Source organism: Triticum aestivum, chromosome 3D, assembly GCF_018294505.1.
Source record: "Triticum aestivum cultivar Chinese Spring chromosome 3D, IWGSC CS RefSeq v2.1, whole genome shotgun sequence".
Taxonomy (NCBI): domain Eukaryota; kingdom Viridiplantae; phylum Streptophyta; class Magnoliopsida; order Poales; family Poaceae; genus Triticum; species Triticum aestivum.
The window spans coordinates 441,693,594-441,715,048 of NC_057802.1; positions in this window are offsets into that span (position 1 = coordinate 441,693,594).

Genomic DNA, 21,455 nt, shown 5'->3' on the forward strand with positions numbered 1-21,455 from the left:
GCCCCTGCTGAGTTCCCTTGGCTTCACATACGGGTTGAGCTTTCTTTGAATCAGAAACTCTGCTTGAGGCATTTCATCATATTGATAGTTGGCTCCTTGATCTTGGTAGTTGTGGTCTTGACGTTGCGTTGAGGGGCATTGGAGCCCTCAGGGGCTTCTTGGTTGCGAAGGCGCTTTGAGCTTGTATCACGGTTGGGATTCGAGCGCCTAGCACCGGAACCGGAGCCACCACCGATGACACACAACGCAAACACACGAGAAGAGCGAGAAGGATTATTGCAAAGACCAAGGCCAAAACCGAAGGAAACAAATAGAAATGAGATTAGTCATGACAAAACAACGCAATATTAAGTCAAGCGGTAGTACTGTGACAGGATGCGGAAGTAAAAAGATACTTCTGCTTTGACTGCGGTAGTACAACACCGGGGTGGCACGGTAGTACCGCACTTAGAGCGGAAGTAATTTTTTACATCCGTGCCACGGGTGGTAGTACAGCTCCAGTGGAGTGGTAGTACTGTATGGGGCCCGCAACGGGCGGTAGTACCGCTCCGGCGGGGCTGTAGCACCGCACGGGGCGGATCTGGTAAAAACACATCTGAGAACATCCGTGAGGATGAATCGGTACTACCGTCGATCAAAACTACGTTGTTGTATCTCACCAAATAGCATATCTACTGCACTATCACTCTCCAACAATCTCCTCTTGCAAAGATTTAGCCAAAAATCACAAGGCCTACACATGCATCTCCCAAAACCTAGAAGCACAAGAACGAGGCAAAGAGAGAGGGAAAAGGGGAGATACTGGGGTCCATGGAAAGAGGGCGAGGTGGGGATTGATCCCATCGGTTGAAATGAAAGGAGAGTGGCCGGAGACGGAGATCCGGCGAGGTCCTCCGGCGCCGTTCTTGGGCAGGAGAGAGAGAGATGCTGTGAGGGGAAGAGATGAATGGGTATGGGGGAGTTGGAACCCCCTGCCCGCGTCTAACCCCCACGCGGCCTCGACATCGCGGTAGTACCGCCCGGGCGGAAGTACCGCACACTGGACTGCTCCTCCAGCGGCAGTAAAAAATTACTGTCACGATGGAGGCGGTAGTACCATGCCGTGGGCACAGCTGTGCAAGCACAGGAGCCACCCACCTCCAGCAGTAGTATCGTGGCTTGCCACAGTAGTACCTTACACCCAGGAAAGTGCAAGTTTTGACAAAATAAGCAAGAAGGCCTTTGCAATACAAACTTCAAGCAAAAGGACACACAAAAAGAGCACTAAAAGAAACAACTAAACCATGAACAAGGACTAAATGAAAAGCACGGATAAAGAGAGGACCAAACAACAAACCAAAACCGCTCAAGAAGAGAGGGCGGTGGCCGGAGCCACCTATGTTTGAGTCAATTGGTATGGCACCGCAAAGAATTATCCTTGGGCCCATGACCAAAACTCGTCTTTGAAGCACAAGTACCATCAACAATGGCTAATGTGAAAGAGTTGATCAATTTATGCATAATGGGGGGAGGGAGAGTTCATTGAGAGAACAATACTCCCCCTATGTCCATGACTACACCTAAAAAAGACATCAAGATGAGTATGGTGGGGTGTGCAAAGGTTCAAGCCACATTGCTCAAATCAATGATATTTAGCTCATGCCTTAACTCAAGAAATCTTGCTTCATCCAAAGGCTTCGTGAAAATATCTCCAAGGTTATCATGACTGTTGACATAGTTGAGCTCAATTTCCCCTCGCCTAATGTGACCCCGGATGAAGTGATACCGAATCTCAATATGCTTCGTCTTGAAGTGTTGCACCGTGTTGAGAGAAATCTTGATGGCACTTTCATTGTCACACCAAAGAGGCACTTTGTCACAAATGACACTGTAATCCTTTAAAGTTTGGCTCATCCATAGAAGTTGAGCACAACAACTACCGGCGACCACATACTCGGCCTCGGTGGAGGAGAGAGACACACAACTTTGCTTCTTTGAAGACCAACTTGTTGGGGAACGTAGCATGCAATTTAAAAAAATCCTACGATCACGCAAGATCTATCTAGGAGATGCATAGCAACGAGAGGGGGAGAGTGTGTCCACGTACCCTCGTAGACCGAAAGCGGAAGCGTTAGTTTAACACGGTTGATGTAGTCGAACGTCTTCACGATCCAACCGATCAAGTACCGAACGTACGACACCTCCGAGTTCAGCACACGTTCAGCTCGATGACGTCCCTCGAACTCTTGATCTAGCAAAGTGTGGAGCGAGTGTTTCTTCAGCACGACGGTGTGGTGATGGTGATGGTGGTGTGATCCGCGCAGGGCTTCACCTAAGCACTACGTGAATATGACCGGAGGAGTAAACCGTGGAGGGAGACGCCGCACACGGATTGGAACAATTGGTGTGTCTCCAAGGGGTGTCCTGCCCACGTATATAAAGGAGGGAGAGGGAGGAGGCCGGGCCTAGGGGGCGCGCCAAGTGGGGGGAGTCCTACTAGGACTCCCAGTCCTAGTAGGATTCGCCCCCTCTTATTCCTTCTCATGGAGGGGGGAAAAGGGGGAAGGAGAGGGAGGAGGAGAAGGAAAGGGGGGCGCCGCCCGTCCCCCAGTCCAATTCAGACTCCCATGGGGGGATGCGCGGCCACCCCTTGTGGGATGGCTCCTATCTCCCCTATGGCCCATAGTGCCCCATTACTTTCCCCGGGGGGTTCCAGTAACCCCTCGGTACTTCGAAAAATACCCGAACCACTCTGAAACCATTCCGGTGTCCGAATACTATCGTCCAATATATCAATCTTTATCTCTCGACCATTTCAAGACTCCCGTCATGTCCATGATCTCATCTGGGACTCTGAACAATCTTCAGTCACCAAAACACATAACTCATAATACAAATCGTCATCGAACGTTAAGCGTGCGGACCCTACGGGTTCGAGAACTATGTAGACATGATCGAGACACATCTCCGATCAATAACCAACAGCGGAACCTGGATGCTCATATTGGTTCCTAAATATTCTACGAAGATCTTTATCGGTCAAACCGCAATGACAACATACGTTATTCCTTTTGTCATCAGTATGTTACTTGCCCGAGATTCGATCGTTGGTATCCTCATACCTAGTCCAATCTCGTTACCGGCAAGTCTCTTTACTCGTTCCGGAATGCATCATCCTGTAACTAATTCATTAGTCACATTGCTTGCAAGGATTATTATGATGTGCATTACTGAGAGGGCCCAAAGATACCTCTCCGATACTCGGAGTGACAAATCCTAATCTTGATCTATGCCAACCCAACAAACACCTTCGGAGACACCTGTAGAGCATCTTTATAATCACCCAGTTACGTTGTGACATTTGACAGCACACAAGGTGTTCCTCCGGTATTCGGGAGTTGCATAATCTCATAGTCAAAGGAATATGTATAAGTCATGAAGAAAGCAATAGCAATAAAACTTAACGATCATTATGCTAAGCTAACGGATGGGTCTTGTCCATCACATCATTCTCCTAATGATGTGATCTCGTTCATCAAATGACAACACATGTTTATAGTCAGGAAACTTAACCATCTTTGATCAAAGAGCTAGCCAAGTAGAGGCATACTAGGGACACTTTGTTTTGTCTAGGTATTCACACATGTATCAAGTTTCCGGTTAATACAATTCTAGCTTGAATAATAAACATTTATCATGATATAAGGAAATATAAATAACAACTTTATTATTGCCTCTAGGGCATATTTCCTTCAGTCTCCCACTTGCACTAGAGTCAATAATCTAGATTACATTGTAATGATTCTAACACCCATGGAGTCTTGGTGCTGATCATGTTTTCCTCGTGGAAGAGGCTTAGTCAACGGGTCTGCAACATTCAGATCCGTATGTATTTTGCAAATCTCTATGTCTCCCTCCTTGACTTGATCGCGGATGGAGTTGAAGCGTCTCTTGATGTGTTTGGTTCTCTTGTGAAATCTGGATTCCTTCGCTAAGGCACTTGCTCCAGTATTGTCACAAAAGATTTTCATTGGACCCGATGCACTAGGTATTACACCTAGATTGGATATGAACTCCTTCATACAGACTCCTTCATTTGCTGCTTCCCAAGCAGCTATGTACTCCACTTCACACGTAGATCCCGCCACGACGCTCTTCTTGGAACTGCACCAACTGATAGCTCCACCATTCAATATAAATACGTATCTGGTTTGCGACTTAGAGTCATCCGGATCGGTGTCAAAGCTAGTATCGATGTAACCATTTACGACAAGCTCTTTGTCACCTCCATAAACGAGAAACATATCCCTAGTCCTTTTCAGGTATTTCAGGATGTTCTTGACCGTTGTCCAGTGATCCACTCCTAAATTACTTTGGTACCTCCCTGCTAAACTTATAGCAAGGCACACATTAGGTCTGGTACATAGCATTGCATACATGATAGAACCTATGGCTGAGGCATAGGGAATGACTTTCATTTTCTCTCTATCTTCTGCAGTGGTCGGGATTGAGTCTGACTCAACTTCACACCTTGTAACACAGGCAAGAACCCTTTCTTTGATTGATCCATTTTGAACTTCTTGAAAACTTTATCAAGGTATGTGCTTTGTGAAAATCCAGTTAAGCGTCTTGATCTATCTCTATAGAGCTTGATGCCCAATATAAAAGCAGGTTCGCCAAGGTCTTTTATTAAAAAATTCTCATTCAAGTATCCTTTTATGCTATCAAGAAATTCTTTATCATTTGCAATCAACAATATGTCATCCACATATAATATTAGAAATGCTACAGAGCTCCCACTCACTTTCTTGTAAATACAGGCTTCTCCAAACGTCTGTATAAAACCATATGCTTTGATCACACTATCAAAGCGTATATTCCAACTCCGAGAGGCTTGCAGCAGTCCATAAATGGATCGCTGGAGCTTGCACACTTTGTTAGCACCTTTAGGATCGAAAAAACCTTCCGGTTGCATCATATACAACTCTTCCTTAAGAAATCCATTAAGGAATGCAGTTTTGACATCCATTTGCCAAATTTCATAATCATAAAATGAGGCAATTGCTAACATGATTCGGACAGACTTAAGCATCGCTACGGGTGAGAAGGTCTCATTGTAGTCAACTCCTTGAACTTGTCGAAAACCTTTCACGACAAGTCGAGCTTTGTAGATAGTAACATTACCATCCGCGTCAATCTTCTTCTTGAAGATCCATTTATTCTCTATGGCTTGCCGATCATCGGGCAAGTCAACCAAAGTCCACACTTTGTTCTCATACATGGATCCCATCTCAGATTTCATGGCCTCAGGCCATTTCGTGGTATCTGGGCTCATCATCGCTTCCTCATAGTTCATAGGTTTGTCATGGTCTAGTAACATGACTTCCAGAACAGGATTACCGTACCACTCCGGTGCAGAACGTGCTCTGGTTGACTTACGAGGTACGGTAGTAACTTGATCTGAAGTTTCATGATCATCATCATTAGCTTCCTCACTAATTGGTGTAGGCATCACAGGAATGGTTTTATGTGATGAGTTACTTTCCAATTCAAGAGAAGGTACAATTATCTCATCAAGTTCTACTTTCCTCCCACTCAGTTCTTTCGAGAAAACTCCTTCTCTAGAAAGGATCCATTCTTAGCAACAAATATCTTGCCTTCGGATCTATGATAGAAAGTGTACCCAACAGTTTCTTTTGGGTATCCTATGAAGACACACTTCTCCGATTTGGGTTCGAGCTTATCAGGCTGAAGCTTCTTCACATAAGCATCACAACCCCAAACTTTAAGAAACGACATCTTAGGTTTCTTTCCAAACCATAGTTCATACGGTGTCGTCTCAACGGATTTAGATGGTGCCCTATTTAACATGAATGCAGTTGTCTCTAATGCATAACTCCAAAATGATAGTGGTAAATCGGTAAGAGACATGATAGATCGCACCTTATCTAATAAAGTACGGTTACGACGTTCGGACACACCATTACGCTGTGTTCTCTAGGTGGCGTGAGTTGCGAAACTATTCCACATTGTTTCAAATGAAGACCAAACTCTAACTCAAATATTCCCCTCCGCCATCAGATCGTAGAAACTTTAGTTTCTTGTTACAATGATTTTCCACTTCACTCTAAAATTCTTTGAACTTTCCAAATGTTTTAGACTTATGTTTCATTAAGTAGATATACCCATATCTGCTTAAATCATCTGTGAAGGTCAGAAAATAACGATACCTGCCGCGAGCCTCAACACTCATCGGACTGCATACATTAGTATGTGTTATTTCCAATAAGTCAGTGGCTCGCTCCATTGTTCCGGAGAACGGAGTCTTAGTCATCTTGCCCATGTGGCATGGTTCGCAAGCATGAAGTGATTCCAAAAGCCCATCTGCATGGAGTTTCTTCATGCGCTTTACACCAATATGACCTAAACGGCAGTGCCACAAATAAGTTGCACTATCATTATTAACTTTGCATCTTTTGGCATCAATATTATGAATATGCGTATCACCACAATCGAGATTCAACAAAATAGACCACTCATCAAGGGTGCATGACCATAAAAGATATTACTCATATAAATAGAACAACCATTATTCTTTGATTTAAATGAATAACCGTCTCGCATCAAACAAGATCCAGATATAAGGTTCATGCTCAACGCTGGCACCAAATAACAAACAATTATTCAGGTCAAAAACTAATCCCGAAGGTAGATGTAGAGGTAGCGTGCCGACGACGATCACATCAACCTTGGAACCATTCCCGACGCGCATCGTCACCTCGTCCTTAGCCAATCTTCGTTTAATCTGTAGCCCCTGTTTTGAGTTGGAAATATGAGCAACAAAACCAGTATCAAATACCCAGGCGCTACTACGAGCATTAGTAAGGTACACATCAATAACATGTATATCGAATATACCTTTGTTCACTTTGCCATCCTTCTTATCCGCCAAATATTTGGGGTAGTTCCGCTTCTAGTGACCAATTCCTTTGCAGTATAAGCATTCAGTTTTAGGCTTTGGTCTAGCTTTGGGCTTCTTCACGGGAGCGGCAACTTGCTTGCCATTCTTCTTGAAGTTCCCTTGAAACTAGTGGTCTTGTTAACCATCAACACCTGATGCTCTTTCTTGATTTCTACCATCATCGACTTCAGCATCGCGAAGAGCTCGGGAATCATTTTCGTCATCCCTTGCATATTGTAGTTCATCACGAAGTTCTAGTAGCTTGGTGATAGTGACTAGAGAACTTTGTCAATCACTATCTTATCTGGAAGATTAACTCCCACTTGATTCAAGAGATTGTAGTATCCAGACATTCTGAGCACATGCTCATTGGTTGAGCTATTCTCCTCCATCTTGTAGGCAAAGTACTTGTCAGAGGTCTCATACCTCTCGACACGGGCATAAGTTTGAAATAGAAAGTTCAGCTCTTGGAACATCTCATATGTTCCGTGGCGTTCAAAACATTTTTGAAGTCCCGGTTCTAAGCCGTAAAGCATGGTGCACTAAACTATTAAGTAGTCATCATACCGAGCTTTGTCAAACGTTCATAATGTTTGCATCTGCTCCTGCAATGGGTCTGTCACCTAGCGGTGCATCAAGGACATTATTCTTCTGTGCACAATGAGGATAATCCTCAGATCACGGACTCAGTCCGCATCATTGCTACTATCATCTTTCAACTTAGTTTTCTCTAGGAACATATCAAAAATATAGGGGAGCTACAACGCGAGCTATTGATCTACAACATAATTTGCAAATACTATCAGGACAAAGTTCATGATAAATTAAAGTTCAATTAATCAAATTACTTAAGAACTCCCACTTAGATAGACATCCCTTAAGTCATCTAAATGATACGTGATCCAAATCAACTAAACCATGTCCGATCATCACGTGAGATGGAGTAGTCATCAATGGTGAACATCTCTATGTTGATCATATCTACTATATGATTCACGTTCGACCTTTCGGTCTCCAGTGTTCCGAGGCCATGTCTGTACATGCTAGGCTCGTCAAGTTTAACCCGAGTATTCTGCACATGCAAAACTGTCTTGCACCCGTTGTATGTGAACGTACAGCTTATCACACCCGATCATCACGTGGTGTCTCGGCACGACGAAATGTCACAACAGTGCATACTCAGAGACAACACTTATACCTTGAAATTAATGAGGGATCATCTTATAATGCTACCGCCGTACTAAGCAAAATAAGATGCATAAAAGATAAACATCACATGCAATCAAAATATGTGACATGATATGGCCATCATCATCTTGTGCCTTTGATCTCCATCTACAAAGCACCGTCATGATCTCCATCGTCACCGGCTTGACACCTTGATCTCCATCGTAGCGTCGTTGTCGTCTCGCCAACTATTGCTTCTACAACTATCGCTAATGCATAGTGATAAAGTAAAGCAATTACATGGTGTTTGCATTTCATACAATAAAGTGACAACCATAAGGCTCCTGCCAGTTGCTGATAACTTTTACAAAACATGATCATCTCATACAACAACGTATATCACATCATGTCTTGACCATATCACATCACAACATGCCCTGCAAAAACAAGTTAGACGTCCTCTACTTTGTTGTTGCAAGTTTTACGTTGCTGCTATGGGCTTCTAGCAAGAACCGTTCTTACCTATACATCAAAACCACAACGGTGATTTATCAAGTTTGCTGCTTTAACCTTCAACAAGGACCGGCCGCAGTCAAATTCGATTCAGATAATGTAGGAGAAACAGACACTCACCAGCCACCTTTATGCAAAACTAGTTGCATGTCTGTCGGTGGAACCGGTCTCATGAACGTGGCCATGTAAGGTTGGTCCGAGCCGCTTCATCCAACAATACCTCCGAATCAAAATAAGACATTGGTGGTAAGCAGTATGACGATCACCGCCCACAACTCTTTGTGTTCTACTCGTGCATATCATCTACACATAGACCTAGCTCTGATACCACTGTTGGGGAACATAGCAAGCAATTTCAAAAAAAAATTTATGATCACGCAAGATCTATCTAGGAGATGCATAGCAACAAGAGGGGGAGAGTGTGTCCACGTACCCTCGTAGACCGAAAGCGGAAGCGTTAGTTTAACGCGGTTGATGTAGTCGAACGTCTTCACGATCCAACCGATCAAGTACCGAACGTATGTCACCTCCGAGTTTAGCACACATTCAGTTCGATGACGTCCCTCAAACTCTTGATCTAGCAAAGTGTCAAGGGAGAGTTTCGTTAGCACGATGGCGTGGTGACGATGATGGTGATGTGATCCGTGCAGGGCTTAGCCTAAGCACTACGTGAATATGACCGGAGGAGTAAACCGTGGAGGGAGACGCCGCACACGGCTTGGAACAATTGGTGTGTCTCCAAGGGGTGCCCTGCCCCACGTATATAAAGGAGGGAGAGGGACGAGGCCAGCCCTAGGGGGTGCACCAAGTGGGGGAGTCCTACTAGGACTCCCAGATCTAGTAGGATTTGGCCCCCCTCTTATTCCGTCTCATGGAGGGGGAAACGGGGGAAGGAGAGGGAGGAGGAGAAGGAAAGGGGAGCGCCGCCCCCTCCCCTAGTCCAATTAGGACTCCCATGGGAGGGGGGCGTGTGGCCACCCCTTGTGGGCTGCCTCCTCTCTCCCCTATGGCCCATAGTGGCCCATTACTTTCCCCGGGGGTTCTGGCAACCCCTCGGTACTCCGAAAAATACCCGAACCACTCTGAAACCATTCCGGTGTCCGAATACTATCGTCCAATATATCAATCTTTACCTCTCGACCATTTCGAGACTCCTCGTCATGTCCGTGATCTCATCCGGGACTCCAAACAATCTTCGGTCACCAAAACACATAACTCATAATACAAATTCTCATCGAACGTTAAGCGTGCGGACCCTACGGGTTCGAGAACTATGTAGACATGATCGAGACACATCTCCAATCAATAACCAACAGCGGAACCTGGATGCTCATATTGATTCCTACATATTCTACGAAGATCTTTATCGGTCAAACCGCAATGACAACATACGTTATTCCCTTTGTCATCGGTATGTAACTTGCCCGAGATTCGATCGTCGGTATCCTCATACCTAGTTCAATCTTGTTACCGTCAAGTCTCTTTACTCGTTCTGTAATGCATCATCCCGTAACTAACTCATTAGTCACATTGCTTGCAAGGCTTATTATGATGTGCATTACCGAGAGGGCCCAGAGATACCTCTCCGATACTCGGAGTGACTAATCCTAATCTCGATCTATGACGACCCAACAAACACCTTCGGAGACACCTGTAGAGCATCTTTATAATCACCCAGTTATGTTGTGACGTTTGATAGCACACAAGGTGTTCCTTCGGTATTCGGGAGTTGCATAATCTCATAGTCAAAGGAATATGTATAAGTCACGAAGAAAGCAATAGCAATAATACTTAACGATCATTATGCTAAGCTAACGGATGGGTCTTGTCCATCACATCATTCTGCTAATGATGTGATCCCGTTCATCAAAAGACAACACATGTCTATGGTCAGGAAACTTAACCATCTTTGATCAACGAGCTAGTCAAGTAGAGGCATACTAGGGACACTTTGTTTTGTCTATGTATTCACACATGTATCAAGTTTCCAGTTAGTACAATTCTAGCATGAATAATAAACATTTATCATGATATAAGGAAATATAAATAACAACTTTATGATTGCCTCTAGGGCATATTTCCTTCACAACTCACCAAAGAGCAACCAAGAAATTGGCACCCTCCGGAAGTTTACTTCCTATCCACTTTGTCTCCCGCCCAATCCGAATCCAAAAACCCCACGAGATTGAAGTTTGCTCCTCTAGGGTACCATAAGCCAAAGTTTGGGGTATGAGCCAAATATCAAAAGATTCGCTTGACCGCCACATAGTGGCTTTCCTTAGGTGAGGCTTGGAACCGTGCACAAATTCCCACACTCAACATGATATTCGGTCTAGATGCACAAAGGTAAAGCAAGGAGCCAATCATAGAATGATATACCTTTGGATCCACCGCTTTACCATTGGGATCAATGTCAAGTTGGCATTTGACGGGCATTGGAGTAGAGGCCGGCTTGACATCACTTAGCTTGAATCTCTTGAGGATGTCTTGAGTGTATTTTGCTTGGTTGATGAAGGTTCCTTCTCTTCTTTGTTTGATTTCGAACCCGAGAAAGAACTTCAACTCTCCCATCATGGAAATCTTGAACTTCGAGGTCATGAGAGCGGCAAACTCCTCATTGAACGCTTTGTTAGGAGAACCAAAGATAATATCATCAACATATAGTTGGCATACAAACAACTCCCATTTGGCCTTCTTAGTAAAAAGAGTGGGGTCGATTTTCCCAATTTCAAACCCACGATCTTGCAACAACTGTCGGGTTGTAGGTGCGACATGTGCCTGGAAACGGGATAAGGCGAAGACATGCATGCCGGTGGATCTTACCCAGGTTCGGGGCTCTCCGTGGAGATAACACCCCTAGTCCTGCTCTGCGGGGTCTCCGCATGATCGCTAGATCAATACAAGTAGCTACAAGTGCTCCTTGAGCTGTTTGGCTAGGGGAAGAAGAAGGGCAAGGCTAGCTCTCCTTTTCTCTCTATGTGGTGTGTGAAACTCTATGAGATCAACCCTTTGCATGGGTGTCCTGGGGGGTTTATATAGGCCTACCCCCCAGGGATACAATGGTAATCCGGCTGGGCGCGGGTCCCAGCCGTCAGTGTCTGTGCTCGCCGGCTTCTCCGCCGGCCATTGGGGCCCGCCGACTGGTGGGTCCCGTCGGCTGCCGGTCTCTTCGCCGACAGGCCGGCCCCACCGCTTGGGCGCCTTGTCGGCGGCTGGTTACTGTTGCCTCACCTCTGATGACAAGGGCTTTGTTGAGGTAAGCGTGGCTACAGTGCCGCTATCTTGCGGGCTCACACAATAGCCTCACCTCGTCTTGTCTCCTTAATGAGGCACATGTTTCGAGGGAGGGAGGTAGCCTGCTATTGGGAGCCTGCTACGCCCCCGGCCGACTAGGGGAGGCCGGGCTGCCTTCGAGCGTCAATCTGGCTAAAGGGGCCCGCCGCCCGCGGGCAGTACTGGCGCCTGTCGTGGGTGACATCGAAGTCAACATGGCTACAGTGCCGCGGCGGACGGGAGATGGCTGACCCGTACGATGCTCTGTGGCCATACCTGTTCCGGGATTCGGGGGTAGTGGGCTGTACTGCGGCCACACCCCGTCTTATCACCGTTACGTGGATGCAGTCTTGGTGGGTGCAGTCTTGGCCAGCTTCTGGGAGTCGGCTTTCTTCATGGCCGGCTTCTGGGAGTCGGTCCTCTTGGGGCCGGCTTCCTGGAGTCGGCCATCTCGTAGCTTTCTTTGGGAAGGTTTCTGAGGTCGGGTCGCCTTCTGGTAGTCGGCCCTGGGGATAGCCGACCGGGGGAAGGCGGCCCTATGCTCTGGATGCTTGAAGGCTCGAACGGCCTGATAATTTTTTGAAGAGCCAGGGGGAGTCGGTTAGGCTACCCGTGGCCATTTACTCCGACAGTATTCCCCGAAGCTGGTTGGGCTTCGAGGCTGAGAGGAGGTCGAGAAGCTCGGTCAGCTTCTTATCTTGACGAGCTAGCAGCTGGGAGCCGGCTTCGGTTGGGCGCGCCGTCTTGGCGAAATTTCTAAAGTCTGAAGGCGGGAGTCGGTTGGTGCGCGCGCCGGGCTGCGGGCCGGCCGCTTGCCGCCCGCGAACCACGTGGCATCCTCCGGCTGAAAAAAGCCTGCCAACCCACGCGTGTGACAGGACGTTCCCGCAGGCCGGGGGCCCACCACTCCTACGCCTAGGCCCAGGCGCGGATTCTCTGTGGCCCAAAGCTGTCCGCACGCCTTTCGGCGGCGGTTTCCGCACGCCGTTAGGGCGTAATAATCGCGGGACGTGGGGGTGTGGGCGCAGTTAATCCCACGTTCCCCCCACGCCTCGCCCATCGGCTTTGCCGCACGAGGCTATAAGTAGGGGGAGGAGGGGAAGCGGCAGACGCTCGCACGCTCCTCTTCTCTCCGCCATCTTCTTCCTCCTCCTTTCCATCGCCGCAGTGTCTCGCCGTCGCGCCGTCCCACCAAACTTCGCACCACCCCGCAGCTTCGCCGCCGCGGGGCCGTGCTTCCTCCACCGCCGCATCCTTTCTCGCCAGCTCCTCGCCATCATGCAGTACGACGGGGACTGGGACGGCTCCAACGTCCATATGGACCACCTAGACTTCCTCCGCAAGACGCGGCGGTTGCCCGGCAAGGACCAGGTGCGGGTCCGTCTCGCGCCGGAGAAGGAGATCACGCCGGCGCCGGAGGAAGGCGAGCGGGTAATCTTCCGCTTGCATTTCCTGCACGGCCTTGGCTTGCCGGCGAGCGCCTTCTTCCGCTCCTTTCTCGACTTCTATCAACTCCAGCCGCACCACCTCACTTCGAACACGGTGGTGCTGCTGTCCGCCTTCGTCACCCTGTGCGAAGGCTTTCTTGGCGTTCTCCCGACCCTCGAGCTCTGGGGAGAGTTCTTCCAAACCAAGGTCGGCACCCGCATGCAGGGTGTGCCGGCTCAGAGCGGCGCCTTCATCATGATGCGGAGGCCGGCGGCCGACAACCCCTTCCCCGTCATCACGCTGATCCAGTCAGTGAAGCGCTGGCAGAAGTCGTATTTCTACGTGAGGAACGTCGCCCCGCAAGGTGACTACGTCAACTTGCTGGCTTACGTAGCCGGTCCGCCGGCTGGGAGGCGGCCCCAGTGGTCCTATCGGGCCGTGACGCTGTCGCCGGCTGGAGCCGCAGCCGTCGCCCGACTCCGGGTAATGATCCACTCGGAGGGCCTGACTGGGTCCGACTTGCTGGCCGCCTTCGTCGCGCGCCGGGTGCTTCCGCTTCAAAGCCGCCCTCATCTGATCTGTCAGATGAGCGGCCAACTCAATCCGAGCCGGATGTGCACCAAGGACATGCCTCACGACGAGGTGGCTCATATGGTGAATTATCTTGCGAACTGCAAGCTCTCCGTAGAGTGGCGGTTTGGCAAGGAGCCGTACTCCCGTGCTCATCCCCCGCCTACGGTATGCTCGCTTTATCCTTTCTTCTCTTAGTTTTGTCGCCGAGTTTTTCTTGGCCGACTCTGACCAGTCGGCACGCCTTGGCAGAGCCCTCTCCTTCGACCTGCGGCCGGGTTGGGGGCGGATCGCTGATTTCTTCCCGACCGGGCGGAGCATGACTTGGAGGACCATGACTTGGGGGCGGCCGCCATGGATGATAACACCGAGGCGGGAGGCGGCGAAGCAGGCGGCTCCGGGCTTGGAGTCAGCTTCGACGACTGGTCGGATGACGACGAGGCGGAAATCGTCCCACGCCGCCAGCCGGCGTCCGGCCATGGCGCGGGTTCCTCCGCCGCGCCGCCTGCTCGGGGCGGCGGGCAGAAGCGTCGGGCTTGTCCGGCAGTCGGCCGAAGAAGTCCAAGGGCGGGGCGGCGGCGACCAGGCGGGATGAGGCGGCCGCGAAGGCGGCCCGCTTCCGCAAGGTGGTGAAGCAGCCGCAGACGGTGTCAGCGTAAGTGTATATTCTTTTGCATACTCTTTCTTCTGTTCTTGTCGATTTCTGAACCCTTGTCTTGTCTCAAAAATCAGGGCTCCGCTTTCTCTTGAGCGGGTTGCTGTCGCCTCCGTGGTTGGATCGCCGGGAGGATCCAGGAGCACCTGCCGTGTGGACCCCCGCGCCGAGCTTCAGGCGGCGACGGAGCAAAATGCGCGGGAGGCGCGGGAGGAGCGGGAGGCGGAGGAGCTGAGGGCGGCTGCCGCCAAGGCGGTATAGGAGGAGGAGGAGTCGGCGAAGGCGCGTGCCGACGTGGCGGCCAAGGCCCAGGTAGAGGTTGCGGCCGCGACAACAGCGGAGGGGGCCTTGCTTGTCACCCCTCTGCGTGTCGCGGCACCCGAGGTCCCGAAGCCCCCGCCGGAGGAAGCCGGCGGCGACCTACCGGGGTTGGAGAGGGAGGACGACATCGTCGTCCCGGAGAGGAAGGCGGCACCGTCCTCGCCGACTGGGGCGGCCCAAGGCAGCCGGCCTAACGTGCCGCCTGCACAATCGGCTAGGGGCGATCCGGCTGCGAGGACGGACCTGGTGGTCCAGTCGCCATCGCGCCAGCGCGCGGGAAGGCCACTTCGGACCCGCGGAAGGCCGCGGGCTCCAGCTCGTCGGCCCAGGACGTGGAGGCGGCCAGCGCCAGCTCGGGGTGCACGCCGGGTGGAGGGACGGCCGTGGTGAATGTGGCGGCGCAAGAAGTCCGGAACCGGCTTCAGTCCCAGGCCGCGGCGCTGAGGCAATACAATGACGAGTTCCTCGCGACGCGAGCGGCCATTCGGGTAAGTCTTCCCATTTTTGCTTTTTGATATTGGTTTCTTCAGTGGGGGCGCGTCAGCGCACCTACTGGGTGTAGTCCCCGAGTTCTGAGTCGGCTGCTGAGCAGGCGGCTTGGAACTTCTTAGCGGGCTTTGTTTGCTATCTTGTTCTCATTCGCTTCTCTGCCTGACTTGCAGGACTACCACAACCTCCGTGCAGTTGCCTTCAACTCCCAGGCTCGGGAGCTGACCAGAAGAATGCTGATCTATCTGAGAGCCGGGGTAAGTGCTTCATCTTTTATCTCACGTGGGGGCGCGTCAGCGCACCCACTGGGTGTAGTCTCCGAGATTCGGGCCGACTGCTGAGCAGTCGGGTCGGATCTTTCTTGAAGACTTCTTCCTTATTGCTTCTTTCTTCTCTGCCATGTCTGCAGTGGCCAACGCCAAACTGAGGGAGTAGCTGGGTGGGACTCAGGCCGCCCTTCGCGCTAAGGAAGCCGAGTTTGACACCTTGGCCCAGGAGCGTGACCGCTTGGCCAAGAAGCTAGCCGACCAAGAGGAGAGCCACAAGGCGGCCCTGAAGGCGGTGCAGGATAGCGAGGCCGCCCTCCAAGCCGAATATGAGATGGAGGCGGCGAGCTGGGCCGAGGCGAGGCAGTCGTTGATCAACGGCTACGGCCAGATCGAAGACTTGGTTGACGGTAGGCCGCCCTCTTCTCGTCCCTTGCTTGCTGCTTGCCGTGTGGTTCGTTTTCTGACTTGGTATTTTTCTCTTCTTTCTCTTTCTTTCTTGCGCAGAGTACTTCCCTGGCTACTCTACTGCCGCCAACCAGGTCGTCGAGGCCCACCGCAAGGCGCAAAGGCAGGCTGGTGCCAAGATCGCGCCGAACGCTCGCCGGTCGCTGGAGGAACAGCTCTTGGCGATTCAAGCCCGCCTCCAGCCGGCTCACCGCATGCTCCGCCGGCTTCAGCGTGTTGGGGCGCAGGTGCTGGCCGCTCTCTGGCCCGGTGAGGTGATTCCCCGCACTCCCAGTCGGACTGCCGACTGGCTGGAGGTGGCGGCCGGCCGCTTGGAGGCCTGGAAGGCTTCTGCGGCTCGGTCAGGCGCCAGGCGGGCGCTGGAGTTCGTCAAGGCCTGGTATCCCGAGCTGAGTTTGGACCAGCTGGCCACCTGGCGGCACGAGGCCGACACGGAGCTGGAGCCGGTGCGGCCGGCTATCATCCAGCGAGCCTCGGCGATCGCCGACTACACCAACACCAGCGCCTTTGCTCCTAAGGTGGACGACAACGGCGTTGCCCAGCCGGAGGAGTGGTTCAGGCTGAACCCGGCAGATGGCGAGGACTCGGCGGAGGAGATCGACTCCAGCGACGAGGGCGAGGAGGAGGAGGAGCAGGGTGAAGGCGCCGCGCCAGATGGTGGAGCAGCCGGTCAGCCTCAGCTTGACCGTGCCTCCAGCAACAAGGCGCGTGCGAGCGCACCGCCTGCAGCTGGCGATGATCAAGCCGAGACTCGCCAGCCGGCGCTGCCGTCTCCACCGACCAGCCCGGCTCCCCTGCTGCGCCCTTAGTTTAGTCTGCTGCCTCTACTTTCTTGTTTTATTACTCTTGGAACAATATTTTGTTAAGTTTGCACAGTTCCACCCACTGGGGGTGTATTCGAACTATATTGACTGCCGGCCTGTTGAGGGCCTTATGTGTAAATATAATCATGCATGCATTTGGCTTTCCCTTGTTCTTTGCTTTTCATCCTTCGGCTGTTTCCTTTGCCGCCCTCCCTTGGTTGCCGCCTTCCCAGCCGGACAGCTGCTCTGCAGTCTGTGGCTGGAGAAGTGCTTGGCCGGTTGGGAGGCAAGTACTCTAGCTTTGTTGGATTGTAGCGAAGTGACTGGGAAGCCGGCCAGCCGGCTGTTTTGACAGCCGGTAGGCGTGGTTGGAGGCCGGCTTGTGTTATATAAGTTCGTTAGTCCTTAGCCATTTTTCGTGTGGGCATCCTTTCTGCCTTTGGCTCTTGCCAGTTGGACAGTCGGTTCTTCGAGCTGCGACTTACAACAAGAGAGGGATCGGGTGCTGGCACACTACTTGTCTGACTTCAGGTAGAACTTTTAATATAACTTAAGGCGGCCAGTCCCCGAGCCGACTAGTCGAACCCGGTGCCAGATAGAAAATCAAATGTAATAATGCATTCATGGGTATGACACTCGTCATTCATAGATAAAGGAGGGCAGTCCCCGAGTGCGCCTCGGGGGGCCTGTTGTTTCGTACTTAATACAAAAAGGTAGCATGATACATACTTCTTTTAACTGTAAAATCTTCTCAGGAGGTTGGCGTTCCATGGTCGTTCCGACTCCTTGCCGGAATCATCCCTCTTGCGTGCTCTTGGCTTCTGTGCGTCGATCAGGTAGTAGGAGTCGTTGCCTAGGGCCTTGCTGACGACGAAAGGGCCTTCCCAAGGGGCCGAGAACTTGTGTTGGCCGGCTGTTCGCTAGATCAGCCGGAGCACAAGATCGCCCTCTTGGAAGGATCTTGGCTTGACCTTCCAGTTGTGGTAATGGCGCAAACCCTGCTGGTAGATGGCGGATCGGCTGAGTGCTAACAACCGGCCTTCTTCCAGCAGGTCGACACCGTCTTCTCGTGCTTCCTTGGCCTCCGCCTCCGTGTACATGGTGACCCGAGGCGAGTCGAACTCGATGTCAGTTGGGATGACAGCCTCGGCACCATATACAAGGAAGAACGGAGTGAAGCCGGTTGACTTGTTTGGGGTAGTACGCAGACTCCAGAGGACAGCCGGCAGCTCATCGAGCCAGCAGCCGGCCGAACGCTCCAGTGGTACGACCAGTCGGGGCTTGATGCCAGAGAGGATGAGGCCGTTTGCTCGCTCGACCTGGCCGTTTGACTGCGGGTGGGCAACGGATGCTAAGTCCAGTCGGATGCCCTGTGTCGCGCAGAAACGTGCCAGTGCTCCCTTGGCAAAATTCATGCCGTTGTCGCTGATGATGCTGTGTGGTACACCATACCGAGTAGTGATGTCTGCGATGAATGTTACGGCAGTCGGCCCGTTCTGCTTCTTGATCGGCTTCGCTTCAACCCACTTGGTAAATTTGTCCACGGCGACAAGCAGATGTGTCATGCCGCCGCGGGCTGTCTTGAATGGGCCCACCATGTCCAGCCCCCAAACGGCAAAGGGCCAGGTGAGGGGGATGGTCTTGAGTGCAGAAGCCGGCAGGTGTTGCTTGGAACTGAAGACTTGGCATCCTTTGCAGCATTTGACTAATTCCTTGGCATCTTCCAAAGCAGTCGGCCAGAAGAAACCATGGCGGAAAGCTTTGGCGACAAGTAATCTTGAGGTTGCGTGGTGGCCGCATTCGCCTTGGTGGATATCCTTGAGGATTGCTATGCCCTTCTCTGGCTCAACGCAGCACTAGAAGACTCCAGTGACGCTACGCTTGACAAGTTCTCTATTTATTATTGCGTATGCTCCCGCTCGGCGTTGCACTAGTCTTGCCGAGATCTCATCAGTCGGCAGCTCTCTGTTGACTAGGAAGTTGAGGATGGGCTGGGCCCATGATGGAGCTATGACTTCTTCTATTGTCAGTACGGCCACTGTGACCCGGGTCGGTGAGTTGGGTGGTGGAGAGTTGGAGTCGGCCACCGCCTCTTGTGTCGCTGCAGTCCCCGGGCCGACTGCTGCAGTCCCCGGGCCGGGTTCTGAAGTCCCTGAGAAAGGTGCGACTACGGCAGTCCCCGGGCCGCTTGTCGAAGTCCCCGAGCCACCTGCTGGGTTCCTCCAGTCGGATCCGGCTGCATCAGGGGCGGGCGGTACGAAGATAGAGTCCGATTTCTGGAGACGGCTTGATAGACGGTTTGAGGAGGCGCTAGAGAGAGACACCGGTTGGTATAGCCTGTCGGGTGGAGCCGATCCGTGCCAGGGCATCTGCTTGGTCGTTGTCGGCCCGTGGCACGTGGAGGAACTCGCACCGTTCAAAGTATCCACTGATCTGCTGGACGAGGAATCGATAGCTCGCCATGTTTGCATCCTTGGCGTCCTAGTCGCCAGATGACTGCTGGACCACCAAGTCCGAGTCGCCATAACACAGGATCCGGCGTATGCCGAGCTCTTTGGCTAGCCGGAGCCCGTGTATGAGTGCCTCGTACTCAGCCACATTGTTGGAGGCGGCAAAATGGATTTGCAGCGTGTATCTGAGCTTGTCGCCTTTGGGAGAGGTGAGGACGATGCCGGCTCCCAAGCTGGTGCGCATCTTGGACCCCTCGAAGTGCATCCGCCAATGAGTGGAGTCGGGAGCCGGCGGTAGGTACTGGGTCTCGGCCCAGTCGACAAGAAAGTCGGCCAATGCTTGGGACTTGATGGCGGTGCGGGGCTGGTAGAAGATTGTGTAAGGAGCCAGCGCAATGGCCCACTTAGCCACCCGGCCGGATGCATCCCGGCTGCCTATGATCTCGGCAAGTGGGGCGGTGCATACGACCGTGATGGGATGCTCTTGAAAGTAGGGCTTCAGCTTCTTGGCGGCGAAGTAAACTCCATACCACATCTTCTGGTAGTACGGGTAGTTTTGCTTTGAGGTGGATAGTACTTCGCTTAAATAATATACCGGCCTCTGGACTAACTGGGCTCGGCCTTCTTCTGGGCGCTAGACCACGATGACTGTACTAACCACTCGGCTAGTCGCGGCAATGTAGAGGAGCATGGGCTCCTTCTCAGTCGGCGCCGCCAGGACAGGTGGAGTGGTCAGCATCTTCTTCAACTCATGGAAGGCTTGGTCTTCTTGGTCGTTCCACTCGAAGTGGGTGGATTTCTTCATGAGTCGGTACAGAGGGAGAGCCTTCTCTCCTAGCCGGCTGATGAAGCGGTTTAGGGAGGCCAGGCACCCGGTGAATTTTTGAACGTCTCGCAACTTGGTGGGAATCTCCATTCTCTCACTGGCCTTGATCTTCACAGGGTTTCACTCAATGCCGCGTTCGGAGACCAGAAAGCCTAGAAGCTGGCCGGCTGGTACTCCGAACACGCATTTCTCGGGGTTGAGCTTGATCTAGAATCGACGCAAGTTGGCAAATGTTTCTTTGAGGTCTTCCAGCAGGGTGCCGCGCTTCTCCGTATTCACCACAATATTGTCTACGTAGACGTGGGCATTTCTGTCGAGTTGCTTGAGGAGGCATTTCTGCATGCAACACTGAAAAGTGGCACCGGCATTCCTCAAGCCGAATGTCATAGTTAGGTAACAGAAAGCTCCGAATGGTGTGATGAAGGCGGTCTTCAGGCGGTCAGCTGGGTCCAACTTGATCTGGTGGTATCCTGAGTAGGCATCCATGAAACTCAACAGCTCGCATCCGGCTGTGGAGTCTATCACTTGATCAATCCGTGGTAGGCCAAACGGATCTTTGGGGCAGGCTTTGTTGAGGCTAGTGTAGTCTATACACATACGCCATTTGTTGTTCTTCTTCAACACCAAGACCGGGTTGGCAAGCCACTCTGGGAAAAACACTTCCATAATGAAGCCGGCGGCCAGGAGCCGGGCTATCTCTTCTCCTACGATTCTTCTCTTCTCCTCTGACAGTCAGCGGAGAGGCTGCTTGACTGGTTTCACGTCCGCTCGGACGTGTAACTTGTGCTCGGCGAAATCCTTCGGAACACCCGGCATGTCCTTTGGGGACCATGCAAAGATGTCTTGATTCTCACGGAGGAAGTCGACGAGCTCGCCTTCCTATTTACTGTCCAGGTTTGCACCAATGACAGGAAACCTCTCCGGGTTCTCCGGGTCCAGAGGTATCTTCTTCGTCTCCTTGGCCGGCTAGAAGGAGCCCTGAGCATCATATTCCTTGGGGTTGGGGGACAGGGCCGGCTGCTTGCCGGCCATGGCCACAACTCGCTCCAGCACCTTCTTCTCTTCTGCAACCATGAGGGACTCGGCCAGTCGGCTGCTGGCTGCAGCACACTCGATGGACTTCTTGTAGTCGCCGGCTACAGTGATGATCCCCTTCGAGCTCGGCATCTTCATCTTGAGGTAGGGTAGTGGGGCACAGCCATGAACTTGGCCAGGGCAGGTCGGCCAAGCAAGGCGTGGTAAGGGCTCTCTAGGTCCACTACTTCAAACCAGATGGCTTCTCGGCG